Below are 14,783 nucleotides of genomic sequence, written 5' to 3'. Positions count from 1 at the left end.
CAAGGATTAGGGATGCCTTGAGGGAGGAATTTGAGGCTGAAAACCAACAGTAATGTTTGGTGCCTTGCACGGGAGTGAAGTGCAGTGGTTACAATGTTAGTAGGAATCTGTTTTTCCTAAGCTGATTTGCAGTGCCTGTTTCTTTCCTGGGCTAAGGATCTTTGACTTTCTGCAATAATAAAGACTGTTTTCAAAGCCAAGAATTCATTTACTGAAAAGAAAATAACTTTCTTGACAGACACACAACATTTTGGGAACCTAAAAGGGCAGGGGGGTGCGGTGGGGAACTGTACAGTCACAGGTTTGAATATGTCCTGTCTAGAGTGCTGGGCAATGACAGCTGCACTTCAGGATGCCTATACTGCATGGTGATGGGGGCTGAGTGCAGAGGGTAAGGGTCGTAGTTCTCAGGGCTGGTTGGTGAACGTACAGGTGTTGGAGGCAGCTGATGGAGGTAAGAACCTGGATGCTGGGGAAGGGGGTTTGGAGCTGACATTGGGGCATAAGGGAAAGAGCTTTGGGACGGGGTGGGGCCGGCACGGTAGTGCTCTGCCTGCATGACTATGAGCACCTGGATAGAGTCCACTTGGCGCGCCAGGATGCTTATCAGCAGCTTTGTGCTTTTCTTCCTGGCTGCTGTGTTTCTCTAGCGGATCCTGCTTTCCCTTTCCCTCCAGTCCTGCACTTTTTTATTCTCTCTGGCAGAGAGATCCATAACTGCTTACAACAGGTCATCTTTGCTTTTTCGCGGCTTCTTCCGCAGGTTTTGGAGTCTTTGAGCAGTTGATAACACGGGCAGCCGAGAAGTCAAGGTCGCTTGTGAAAAGGCAAAAAAGGCAACAGTTAACAGAGGCAGCATTGTTTGTATCTCAGACAGTTATTCCCACACAGTGAAGGAGTTTACAGTCTTCACTTTAGCATAATTTTCCCATATCAAAGTGAGCGCACATAACCTACAGGAGCCACGAAATGGTGAGTAAGGGGGACTGATTGCTTCAGGGCTGTGGAGGGGTTTCTGTGCATTGGGGAGAGCAAACAGCTGCAGGGAGCACATACACTGAACACTCTCCCAACATTTTCCACAGGAGTTAATCCTGGAAGATATCTCGCTGCTGCAGGTCACCTGGGAAGAGTGGGAGGGTCTTCTACAGCAAGGCGGATTCTGCCCTGGCCTCTATGCAGCTTGCCTGCGTGCAGCAATGGGCCCCCCACCCCTCGCGGCACAGCGGCGCGGATGCATTAGCCTGACTGGGACAAGGACCACAGTGACTCTCCCTATAAACTTGCGCAAGCGCATTGCCCATGCTCTGGCTGAAACGTTTGAAGAGATTACTGAGGCCAATTACTGCGACATGATACGTCACATCAATGGGCTATTCCACATCTAGGCATGCATGCATGCAGCCCTAACCCTCCCTCCTCTCCCGAAACATTTCCATCCTGAAAATAAAAGCCCCTTACCGGGAACCTGCTCCTCTGCTTGTCCTTCACCAAGTACCGGCTGCTGCGACTGGCTGCCTTCCTCCTGGCTTGAGAAGAGCTCCTGGCTGCACGCCTCCTGGGACTCCGGGGTGTCTCCCTTCACCCCAGTACCCTCACTCTCAGTTTCCGTCTCCTCCCCTCCTCCTCCTCCCCCCCCCACTCTGAAGTGTCCATTGGGGGTCTCAGATTGGCGGTGGAGTCACCCCCAAGTATCATGTCCAGCTCTTTGTAAAAACGGCAGGTCATGGGGGCAGCACTGGAGCGGCAGTTTCCCTCGCGGGCTTTGCGATAGGCACTCCGCAGCTCCTTCACTTTAACCCTGCACTGCACCCCGTCCCGGTCATGGCCCCTTTCCAGCATGGCCCTTGATATCTGCCCATAGATATCATAATTCCTATGGCTGGAGCGCAACTGTGACTGCACAGCTTCCTCCCCCCAAACACTGATGAGGTCCAGCAACTCACCATTGCTCCGTGCTGGGGCTCATTTGGCACGTGGCGGCATGGTCACCTGGAAAGATTCACTGATTGCACTCCACACCTGGCTGAGTAAACAGGAAGGGGATTTTTAAAATTCCCTGGGGCATTTAAAGGGCGTGTCACCTGAGGCCAGGGCAGTAGAGTTCGAACTGATGAACAGAGTGGCTGAGCAGGCATTCTGGGATACCTCCGAATACCTCTGGAGGCCAACAACAGCGCTTTTGGTGGCCACACTGGCAGAGCAGCACTGCATCACCAGCGCTGCAATCGTTATTCCCCAGGCAGAGGTGGAGTACATGCAGCGCGGTAGCCAGGGAGATACAGCGTTGTATGTGCTTTGCAAGTGTGGATGGTGAGTAAGTTGCAGCGCTGTAAAGCCACCTCCAGCGCTGCAACTCTCCAGTGTAGCCAAGGCCTCAGGCAACAGCTCCCACCCATGTCTCATGTCACAGAGCAGGAGAGTACATCCGCCCTCCCAGAGGTTTGCATGCAGCTGGGCTGACCAATTTCCTGCTGAACTGTTTTGTGGACTATAACGGGGTGTATGGCCCACCCCTGCATATCAAGCCCTGTAGCCCTGCTCCTCACAGACTCAGGGACCCTCCCACCTGGTGCAACACCTGGGCTCTTTGTCCATATCCCACCACCAGTCTCCTACTATATACAGGCAAGTTACACTGGCTTGGACTAACCCAGGCTTGGTCTGCAACAGAGTAGCAAACTCCTACCTCTTCCTGCCCCACAGCCTTATAGCTCCTACCTAATGAGGCTGGCAGGTGCAGACAGTGATTAGGCAAACCTAGGCTATATACCCAGCCCCAATCCATTCCCCCTGACTGGGGTTGGGGTGGCAGGAGCTGACTGAGGCTTCTGCAGCAGCACCCTGCCACATGGACATTTTCTTTTGTTCCTCCTTTTGAGGTGTTTGCTCAAGGGGATTTTCTGTTTCAAGCTCAGGGAGAGAACAAAACATTTTAGCAAAATATTTCACTAGGAAACATGCAAGTGCCTATTTTTCAATAGTAGCATCTGAATGGTTCCTGGTCTTGTTGAAAGGGATGTTCCTTTGGGGCCCAGGAACTGCACCAAAAATGCCAGTTTATTCCTCTCTTGTATCCATGGTGACTCCTCCTCCTCCAGCTGCTCGCTCAGCCCCAGCACCTCCCCACCATATGGAAACCAAACCGCCAGAGACTGCCGGCTGGCTGCAAATATTTGGAGCTGTTTAGAAGTTTTGTCACTTGTGCAAATTAGCCATTTAGTGGCTTCCTCTCTTCTGGTGTTTGCCAGCGATGGCTGCAAGAGTCCTGACAAGCGGCACGGCAAATGCTGTGGTTGCTCCGAAAACAGTTTAATGTTCCCAAAATGTAAATGTTGATGTTTTAGACAAAGATAAACAGAAGAGAAGATGCTGATGAAAAGGGAGCTAGCCCTGTTTGTTTGTTCAAGCAGCTATTTTAAACAAGTCCTGCTTGATACAGCTTGGGACTTTGAGGGAAGCTGCTCCAGCCCGACTGTCTCAGCTCAGTGCTGGGAACGCCGGTGGCTCAGTAGTTGCTTTGGGTTCCTGGGTTGTTTGGGAAATCTCTCTCTGGAGCCCATGGAAGAGCTGCTTGGAAATCTCACTGGTTTTAGCTTTCTAAGAAAAGGGAAGCAGGACTGGAAGAGAAGTTTCTTTCTCAGCAAAAACAGTGTGGAGGAACCCGGGGCCCTGCCTCTCATTTACCAAAAGCCTGTTTGCACACACACCCCTTCAACATACACTTCATTGACACTCGCTTTAAGGCCAGTGTCCATGGCCAGTGCAATGCAAAGTGGCCTTTGTGTGAACGTGAATCAGACCCTGAGGATCTAGGGAGACTTTGCAGGGTAGCAGCCGTGTTAGTCTGTATCCGCAGGAAGAATAGGAGCAGTCTCTAAGGTGCCACAAGCACTCCTGATTTTTTAGGGAGACCTTGTGTCTGGAGCTGGTTGAAATTTGCTGAACTTTGAGTTTTCAGTAAAATTTTTCACTGATTATTCAATTTTTGATGGAAAATAAAAAACAACAACCCCCCAAACCCCACAAATTGACACAGATGAGAACATTCATTGAAAACACTGTGTTTTCTCTACTCTAGCCTCTGGGAGTGAGCGACTCACCCTTCAGCCAGAGAACACAGCTCCCGAGTGGCGACAGGGCAAAGGGCTCTTTCTTTAGCTGGGGGCTGAGGGGCCGGTGTAGATTTGGAGTAATTCTGCTGAAGTGCACTGGAAAGCCTGGGGAGAATCTGCACCCAGGCCTCTGCCGCTCTGCAAGCACCTCTCCTGGCTGTCCTCTGGGAAGTCTCACACGTTGAGCTGGGGTAGGGGGCGATTCCTGGCTTTGGGAACATCTCTGCACTTGGAGTGTAGCTGGCAACAAGGGGGCAGCTGCCCCAAGTATGCACTTGCCCCAGACCCTAGGCCTCGCCCTGGTGCTGCCAGCTACACGGCATTGTTAGCAATGCCAGCTCCATGAGAGCTAGCGTAGGTATGTCTCCTCGGGCAGAGACTCATTCCCACCCCCTCTGCCCCCGCTTCAGGTGTAGACACCCCTGAAGGCAGCCAGAGCACTACCGCTCTCCCGGGAAGCTCCAGGAGTGGCTTTTCTGTTCCTGCTGCTGACAAGCGGCTGTCTGCGCCATCACAGTCTGGTACAGTGGAGCATGGCAGGAAATCACAGGCATAGGAAGAAATCAGGCAAGGAGAGATTAAGGAGCAGAGGCAGCTGAATTCCTAGGTCACAAAGGTCTCTTACTCCATATAGTGGTGTAAAGAAGAGGAGAATCCAGCCCAGAGATTGCAAACATCATTTGTTATTTTACTGATGAACACGCAGGGAAGGAATCCCAGAGGATGCCGGCTCCGGCGGAGTGCAATGGGGTGTGCTCAGCCTCAAACGCTGCCCCCCATTGTACCCAGGCAGCCGCACAGGTGGAGGGGGACAGACTTTGACCCTGAATGTCTAGCTAAGTCCATAAGGCCTCAGTCAGCCTTTCAATGGCCTTTGGCTCCCAGAATCTCTGCCTCCTCATCCTCACTGCTCTCACGCCCTGTGCCCCTCCCCCAGGCATGGCAGGGCTCTTTGCTGATGTGGGCTCAGGGAGCCTGGCATTGCAGCTACACTGCTTATTGTGGGAGAGTGGCACTGCCAATTCCTTTATATCTTCCAGCCACCCTTACAGAAATTTTTGCTCTTTGAACCTCCATCTTGGACAGCCTTGCAAACACATTCCTATCTCAAAATGTTCTGAGGAAGGTGGTGGTTGTTCTTCCTCAGCTAAGAAGAGATTGTAAATTTGTGGGGCATTTTCCATTCAGGTGCATCCAATGCAGATACATTGTATTTCTTTGAATTCCAAAACAGACAGTATTTTATGCTGTTTCGATTTAATATTCTCCTCATTACTGATATCTAACGCAGACGAGCCTTGAGGTTTACTTAAAACATATGTGATCTTAACTTGTTTTTACTAAGCCACATGTTTTCACTCCCTGCATCATTCAATTAGCTTTTTTCTTTTAATCATGTGATTAACAAAAACTTAATGCTATTTTTAAGCCTGGTAGAAAAGTGAAAAACATATTTACTGCAACTACAAAGTAAGATTAGTGCATAACCCCTTGCAAAAATAACCCTTATATGTGAGAACCAACATGAAAATGACATTTCTCTGCAATAGGGCTATTTAAAAGGCTGCAGTGTTTATCAAACATCATCCTGGGACTTCAGTGTTTAGTATCACTTATCTTCATTTATATAAAGCTCTAGATGAAAATGAGGCTCTGCAAACATATCAGAAGAAATGGGTCCCGATTCCCTATCAGATTCCACTAACTTATGTCTGATTGACACCAGGGTAAGTGAGAGCAGTGTCTGACCCAGTCCATTGGAGAATGTGGGCTGTGCACGGTCACATTCAGAACCAGGGCCCGGTTCATGGGTCTCTGCTGTCCCAAGGGAATCTGATCTTTGAAACACCTTTTTTTTTTATATATTTGCGTTTGCCATCAGGAAATTCTTCCCTTAGTTACACTCAGAACTCTTCGTCCTTCCACGCTTGCAGGCCTGTGGAAGACAGGAAGGGACTTGCTTGACCATTGATGGAGCAGAGATAGACTAAACCGAGGTTATACCACCTAAAGGTCTGCGTACCAACTCAGCCTGGGTCTCCTTCATGCCAAACACTGTGTTTGTTGGCCTGGCAAGTTGCAGGTGGCAGCAGGGGCCAGGCGGTCTGTTTGGTTGGAATGACAGGCCTCCAACCACCAGCCAGCGGCAGAGAGACTGTGCCAGGCTCTGGACTGGACGTGTCAAGGAAACCTGATCTCTGGTGTCAAGGAAACCTGATCTCTCCAAAGAGAGCTTTGAGCAACATGGAATGTGACGAAGGAAATCCTGCTGCTGCCACATGCTGCATTCTTTAATTCTCACACATGTGGTTTAAGCCTCTAGCTTGTGGGTGACTGTTAACCACAAGTACCAGCATTAATCTCCTGCTTTGGGGCCATTTACTACAGCCCACAAAAAACCTTTCAGAATTGGACCATGTTGAAAGAAGCTGACCGTTTGGTTTTTTGTTTTTGGCACCTCTGAGAAATCTGAGCGAAGGTAATAAAATCCCAGGGGACGTCTGTCCTCCAGCCCAGAGGTCCCCTTAGTCCATGCCACAGACCCCTGTTGCTGGGCTTTGCCCTGCTCATACTATGCAGTGTCACTCCATACCGAGCTCCCAGGAACGCCCTGTTACATATCTCCTTATTCCAGAACAGTTTGGCTCACAAGGACCAGTCTGAGGGGAGAGATTGCAGCCCCTTCCCTTCGAGTCCTGCCTCCCCCACCCCCGAGTATAGACATTACAAACACAAAACAAGTGAAAAGAACATTCGAGTCGCAAAGTCAAACATTCAAAAGAGAGGAAATGCGTCCTCACCCCCCTTTTTTGTCCCAATCCTCCATCTCCTTCTCCCAGAGCACACCCCACAAAAGACTTTCCTTGCCCCCCAACCCCAGGCCCAGCTCCTCACCACTCTGCAGCCTGGTCAGGCTGCAGTATCCCTCCTCCCTTAGTCCCAGGAGCGAGGCACTGACAGCACAGGAGAGACAGCTCCCTGCACTTGGCTCTGGTGGCCATGCCATAAAGGACCCTGGCAGCCAGGAGCAGCTGTTGCAGGGAAAGTCCTGCTCAGCCCCTGCATCCCTAGAAGGGAGCATGTTCAGTTGCTCTGGGGGTAGCCCATGTATGCAGGAGCTGTGGGAGGATGGTGCTTGCTCAGTCTAGTGGGGTCAGCAGGCAGGAGCTGTGGGGGTGGCCATGCTCAGGGAGTGGTGATTCTGGCATCCCTTGACACTCCTGGGGGCCATCAGGAGTGGCTGGAGTGCACAATGCCCATCAAGGTGCCTGGGGTCTAACAGGGCATTGGGGACGGTCACAGGCACTGAGGGCTCATCGAGGTAACCATCTCCTGCACAGGTGCCCTAATGTGCAGGGGGTGGTGTGAGCTACCCAGGCTGGGAGGAGGGAAGCAGAGTGGCTGGAAGGGGTGGTTCATTGATCCAAGAAGGGCCAGGCAGGGTGGAATTACCAGGAGAAGCTGGTTGCTCACGTGTCTGAGCTGCTTCTGTGACACTCCACGGTGCAAACTGCAGCCCTGGGCATGTGCCTGGTGCCCTGCAGGGGCTGGGTGACTGTGGCATGGCCAGCAGCCCCTGCAGCAAAGTGCTGTGCATCATACGGCAGTGAGCGAGAACAACAGCATCGCCCAGCAGTATCTCTGTGCAGTGCCAGCTCCCAGCCCTCTGAGCACCACTCACTTTGCACCAGTGTTTCATGCTTCACTTTGGGGATGATTGGGGACACTGGGTTTGTGCATTGTGTCTAGCTGTCCGGGGGGGAGGAGCTGACCTATGGAAGCAGCTCTATGTAAAATATCTAGGGCATTGCTCACCAGTCTGTGGATTTCCACGATGGCACAGGAGCAGTGCTTGACCCAGCCATAGGGATTCAGGGGAGAAGATTCCCTACATGAAACCTGAGTGATGGGAGGGCAAACCTCCCCCATCCTGGGCTAGAAAATATCTTTGTTCCCCCAGCAGAAAATCTCTGCAGGAAATGCTGTCAGATCCCACTGTGGGAGCGCTTGTCTCTGCAGCAGAGCAGAGGTCAGGCTGAGCATGCCTAGCTGGGAGATGCTGGATCTGATTCTAATTGTGGGGCACTGCACTGTATATCTTGTCAGATATGTAAGCATAAATAATCCATTGTGTTGCAGAACCTAGCTTAGCCGGTGCAGCTCCCAGCAGGGACATTTGGCAATCCCCTGGTGTCATGGAGACTGTCTAACCTGCGCATTCGTTGTCCTGGGCGGGGGCCAGCCTGCCAAGGGTTAAGGCTCATTCCAATCATTCTTTGGGGTTTAGCTTCATTCAGCTTTCGTGATGTCAATTATTGCTGCGTAAAATGAATTGCAGGCACTGGAGGTGGGGCCTGGAGAGCAGGGTTGGGAGTGAAGTGTGGTTGTCCCAGATGGGAGCTAATTGGAAGCACAGCAGCAGCAGCAGCAGCAAGTGCCGAATGGCTCTTTAAAGGCTGTAAGATTCTGTCACTCCTGAGTTGTAAACATTCTGCATGAGGCTGGTGAGCTGGAGAGTGTTACCAGTAGGTGGGGAGTAGCAGGTCTCCCGTGTGTCTTGTCTGTCCTGGGTTATCATCAGCTGAGCTCAGGGTACAGGCACCACTCATGCTGTCCCTTATCCAGCTGACAATTCAGCTTTGACTGGAAATCAGAATGCTCTTACTTCAGTTTGCTGACAAAGCCTATTAACTGCAGGGAAATGTGAGAATTAATTAATGGGGAAGGGAGGATGAGCTGATTGTATTTACTGCCTGGACTGGGGTAGTCAACTGGACTGGAACCTTCGCTTCCAAAGCAGCAATGGTGAAATTGCCAAATGCTGCTAGATGGAGACGTGCGAGTGTGCCAGGCGTGACCCTGCCACGGGCTCCAGGGTCATTCACGCCCAGGCACTGTCTCTGATATATGAGGTCACCAAAGGATTTTACAGAGAGACACCAGCATAGGTGGAAAGACTCAGCTTTCCCCTTCCTCTGATCTGGCTTCTCCAGTACATGGGGACATCACTCTGAAGGGGTGCTGCAACCTGTGTGCTGAATTGCAGAGACATCGGGTATATGGCATTTATCAAGCACCTTTCACCACTTCACCTGAGGTCTCTGCAAGGTCCTGAGATATTCACTTTAAAACGGTGACATGTCTGAGTAGTTTTCTGTGAGGCCCTTTGTCTCGGTTGGTTATTCACGGACACCAGTGCCGAGGGGGTGCTGATTCTAGAGCATTGTACACCTGCTTTGCACTGGCAAAGGGACTGGGCAGGCTTCAAAGATTGAGGCCCATAGAGTTTTTGGAAGGGCTTGATCTTGCACAAGGCAGGTGCACATCACAGGCGTACATACAAGGGGGCCTGAGGCTTCTTTCAGCCTAGTGCAGACAGCCACACCTAGTGCTTCAGCTTACATACTCTCACACGTAGCCTCCATCTGCACTGAAATGTACCATCCTTGGGCCCCATGCTCTACACACAGGAACATAAGAACGGCCACACTGGGTCAGACCAAAGGTCCATCTAGCCCAGTGTCTTGTCTGCTGACAGTGGACAGTGCCAAGTGCCCCAGAGGGAATGAACAGAACAGGGAATAATCAAGTGATCCATCCCCTGTCACCCTGGCAAGCAGAGGCTAGGGACACCATCCCTACCCATCCTGGCTAATAGCCATTGATGGACCTTTTCTCCATGAACTTATCTAGTTCTTTTTTGAACCTTATTATGGTCTTGACCTTCACAACATCCTCCACACAACAAATGACAGGACCGAGGCCTGAAGTGCCATTTAAATTCAGTGATACTTTCCAGAACACCGTAGAGCTTGGGAAGGGATTGAAACCCACCTGCTTCAGGGCACAAACCAATCTCTCATTATTGTGGGTCAGGAAGTAACTTTGCTTGGGGGCAGATTATCCCACATCTGTCTACTGCAGGGCGCTTGCACCTTCCTCTGAAGCAGATGGTCCTGGCCACTGAACAAGATGGATCCCTCTGCTGATCTAGTCTGGCTAGTCCCGTGTTCCTTTATTTGAAAGATGTGCAACATTTAATATGCTCAGTTATGAAATTAGGGTGATTTTTAAGTAGCTATTAATTGTTCACAAATAATAAATAATTGGAGCTCTCTGAGTCTATCACTGTAAGGCAGGTTTTCAGATCCTTTAATCATTCTCGTGGCTCTTCTCTGAACCCTCTCCAGTTTATCGACATTCTTCTTGAACTGGGAACCCCAGAACTGGAAACAGGATTCCACCAGTGCCAAATACAGAGGTAAAATAACCACTCTGCTCCTACTCAAGAGTCCCGTTTATGCATCCCAGGATCACTTCAGCTCTTTTGGCCACAGCGTCACGGTGGGAGCTCAGGTTCTGCCATTATCCACCACAACCACCACATCTTTTTCAAAGGCAATAAATAGCACTTTGAGATCAGTCTAAGCGAACTCACATCCAGTCCGAATGGCAGCTGGGGTTGTCATGGAACTGCGCAGCCTTTCCCTCCACTCTCATGCAAAGGTGAGTGCGAAGGACAGTTCTCAGCCATGGATTAAGTTTTTAAAACCCATCAGCACAGCCTGCAGTTCCCAGCTAAGGAGACCTGACAAATGGTAGCTCGCTATTTCTTTATCAATGACTTCATTAAACAGAGGCACAAAAACCTCATCGGAGAGGTCTCCCCTTCCTGTACAATATGGAAGGATAAATAGGAATTAAAGGAATTTCAATAAGCAGTTGATCTGGATGCTTCTAAGGCGAATGGCATGTGAATTACTGAAGGCTGGGAAAACACTCCATCCATTACAGGTCATGCGAGCAGAAGCCAGTCTCTGTGCAGCACTGACACATTTTAAAAATAAGAAAGCTCTGCACTGCAATGTTTCCTGTTCAGTCCTCCGTTCCTCTAGGCAAGGCTATGCCTTTGGTGACCCCAGTGGTTCATGGATCTGTCCCTTCCTGCTCTCAGCCCTTTGTCCCCAGGCTGAGCCAAAAGGAGTCTCCCATCCTTATCCAAAAGACACAAGAAAGGTCTCGTGCTGCATGTGCAATATCAGCACTCTGCTGTTTCCGAAGGAGTCAGATCCACGCAGCTGAGTTGGCTTTGTGGGTGGATGCTGGGAGGCCAGGCTCCATGGAAGCACAGGGTACAAGCAGGTGAGATGCTCCACTGGCTGGGGTCAGGAATCTCAGCCCTTCCGAAGAGGCAGCTATTTGCAGCAGGATGAGGAAATAATTCTGCAGAGTGTGAAACTGAATCATCGGCACCTGAGCAGTGTCAAGAACTTGGGATCACTTTGTGAGTGAGAATTTCCTCTGCCAGGAACACAGTGCTCACATGCAGCAGGACCTCAGCCTCTTGCTGCCACGGCCTGGCCTGACGCCTACTTTCAGCTTGCTGGAACAAGCACAAATGGGCTGCCCCAGCACCTTGGCCATTTATGCTCCTGCTGAGAGCTCTGTGCTCCCCTATTTTCCCACCCTGGGATTGCTAATGAAGTAAAACTCCCCCATGCAGAAGGCCAGCAGGAGGCCCAGCTACCCCTGGAGTGCCACATTAGTAATTTCTGCCATTGCGTCTCACTGAAGCCATCACACCACTTATGGATCACTCACACACTGTGTGCACCACTTACGTCTCACAAAACCCGTGATTAACATCCAAGAGGCTGATCGGGACTCAGGGAATCCACAGGGCTAACATGGTGCCAACATGACGATCCATATCTGCAAGGAGACCAGGATTTAATGGGCTCTGTTTGCTGGGAGGGCCATGGGGGGAGGCTGGGGTGGGCATGCTCTGGACAATCACACATGTGTGACCCCACGCAATACAAGCCAGTCACAGGATGGAGTTGCTGATGCTGGTGAGGTTGTGTGTTGTCTATTGTCACCCAGTTCACATCTGTCAAGGGCTTGCCCCAGCCCCCCATGGAAACCTTTGCTTTAACTCAAGAATCTCGCTGTTGCCCCAAAGGGCTGGTTCACCACAGCCAGGATTTGGTGTCATTCATCAAGTCGCTGGACAATGTGTCTCTCTCTGGGGATCAGGCTCCAGGAAAGTCTGAGCCTGTTTGGTTTAGAAAGGCAGGAGTTTCTCGGTGACTTTGAAGAACATCAGTCAATTAACTTTTCCCACTCTCCCTTAGGGCCAGGCTCTGGTTTTGCGAGGCGGGGAATACCACAGGCAGGTTGCAGGGTTCTGGATTAGTTAATAAGCCATGACATTCCAGCAGCTCAGCTCTCCTAGGCAGCAACCTAGTTTTAAAGCCTCTGCAATTCCCCGAGTGCCCAGTCCTTCCTCAGACAATGCCCAGCCCATTCTGCATCTCTTCGAAGGAGCAGGCAGGAGGCAGGATGCTCCTCCAGCTTCAGATCGTCTTTGACCTGTAGGTTATAAATTGCCCATTGTGGCACTGCTGAGAAACTGCTTCCTCTGCAGGCAGTGCAGGGATCCAGGCCAGCTGTCCCTGCTGCATATAGCGGGATCCACTGGCTTCTACAAGTAGTGATCTTTATAGATGTCTGCCCGAATGCCACCAGAACCTCAGATCTGAAGCCAAAATACAAATGACCAGGGACTTGCTGTAGGGGATCAGAAATATTCTTCTCTCTCCTTTATTTTGCTCTGACTGGAGTTTCGTCCATTCCCACTCCCCTACACTCTGCTCTAGCTTCCCTTCTCTCAGATCTAGGCTTTGCAGTGTTCAGCCCTGGAGAGCCGGACTGGGCTCCCCAAGGCCTGTCCTGGGCTGGCCATGTGAGGCCTTCCATAAAAACACTGATGCCTAAGGCAAGAGCAAAAGCAAAGTAGGGACTTCTCCCGGTGTTATTTGGGATCCAAACAACAAGCAAAGCCCCCGGACGTGTGATGGGCTCAGCCTAGTTACTGCTCTCCCCTGCCACTAGCTTAGGGTGCCCATATCACAGAGCCATGGAAAGAAGGGCGGGGAGGTGGTTTGGACAAGAGATCTAATAAACAACACCAGAAGGAGCTAATGTGAACTTCACTTTTTTACCATGTACTCCCACAAGCCCAGCTTTGTGACTCAGGCTTTGGAGTGCAAAGTAACATACCCTGTAATAATACCCTGCAATGACCCTTATAATCATTAATGCTGACCAGGAGAATACTGGAAGGGAGGGAACAGAGCTGGACGGAGAAACTTGGACAGGATAATGCTCTGTCACAACATGCAGCTCCATCCAAATCACAATACTTTGCAAAAGCAGGTTAATTTCACTGGGATTTGGGTTTGGAAGACGCCTTGGGGTGGAGGGACCGTGCTGAAATCTGATGGTTTGACATTTTTGGAATGAGAGGTTTTGATTTTTGATTTTGAATTTTTATTATGTCTAATATTATATGATACAAACTTTTTTTTAAAGTTGAACTTGAAACTAAATATTTTGATTTAGATCGACTTGACACAGTGTTTTCCTGAATTTTCCTTTGCAGGGAATTTTGAAATCATTGGGTTTGGTTCCAATTTGGGAAATGGAACGTCCGTCCCCGGCACAGCCCTGGGAGATAAAACCTCCTGCTTCCAGGTAGAAACCTACCCAACTATTAGGGGTTAGAGTAAGAACTTCTTGGGGCAAATTATCCCACCTCTGCCTGCTGTGAGTCAGATCCTGCCTGGCAACTGAGAAAGGAAGATAATACCAGCTCCATGTGCGAGGCTTAAGATGTGGGGCAGCTGCGACATGACCTTCCATTTGCAAGTCTTCAGTTTAGATGAGGAAAAAATTCATGGCTTCCCAAGCCTGCCTTCAAGGAACTTTCATCCTAGAGCTTCACACTCACGGCCTGACCATGCGTGCCTCTTTTAGAAATACATGCTTTTCTCCTAGCCTCCATTGCATGTACCTCAGGCCAAGACTAAGCCCCACCTTCTCCTGCCTTTGAGATCTACTGGTCTTGGGTCTGACTCTCTGGGACCAGCATGTTTTCTCTTCAAATAAAATTAATATTGAACACTTGGGTGGGGCATAGCGCAGATACTGCACTCATGAGGGTGCAGTGTGCCTGTCCATTGGGGAAACAAGTCACCTATACCTGGTTGCTAGGAGTTGGAGCCGGAAGCCCTGGTTGCAAGTGACTTGGTTGTGAGGAGTTGGCCCTGGCTGCACGTTACCTGGGCATTAGTGACATTTATCAGCTTGTTAGGAGCAGACGGTGCATCATAAAAGTATCCAAAATAAACACTTTTTTATTTTTATTTTATTTTATTTTATTTTATTGCAAGTTAAGCTTTTCTGCTCCAACCAGGAACAGATGTCTAAACTGACTGATGAATTGGAAACATCTGAAACAACTTTCCAAGCTGAAGTATAATAAATATACCTTTCATCACAACCTCTGCACAGGGGTTTTAAAGGCACTGTGTTCAGTGGTCCTGTGCTGGAGAAGCATTATGACAAATGAACCCAATTACAGTCCCTGGGTCAAACAGCTCCCTGTTCAAGTGACTTTTCCAGCACTCCAGGTATCAGCTTTAGAGCCTCCTGCCAGCCTTCCCCAAATCTCTGCCTTTGGCCTGATGATGCCAGCCTCTGCTCTGTGGGAACTGAGGTGGGAAAAGCGAAGCTCCTCCTTCGGGAGGACGTGTGTTGGGAGACGCACCTGAGCACCCGGTGCAGTCGGATTCTCCTCTCGGTGCGCTTGATGCTGCACTGGAG

General features: G+C 50.2%; 1 long non-coding RNA gene across 1 annotated transcript; it reads right to left on the bottom strand.

Annotated features, from left to right (window-relative positions):
* Nucleotides 1-203: 203 nt before the first annotated feature.
* LOC142045927 (uncharacterized) lies at nucleotides 204-1,603 on the bottom strand. The gene is made up of 2 exons (XR_012654849.1): nucleotides 1,462-1,603; nucleotides 204-816 (listed from the first exon to the last, which is right to left on the bottom strand). It is a non-coding gene; the product is annotated as an uncharacterized LOC142045927 (long non-coding RNA).
* Nucleotides 1,604-14,783: the final 13,180 nt, after the last annotated feature.

Source organism: Chelonoidis abingdonii, chromosome 25 (genome assembly GCF_003597395.2).
Source record: "Chelonoidis abingdonii isolate Lonesome George chromosome 25, CheloAbing_2.0, whole genome shotgun sequence".
Lineage (NCBI taxonomy): Eukaryota > Metazoa > Chordata > Testudines > Testudinidae > Chelonoidis > Chelonoidis abingdonii.
Note: the sequence above shows the minus strand (reverse complement) of the source record. Positions and strands in the feature narration are given on the sequence as shown.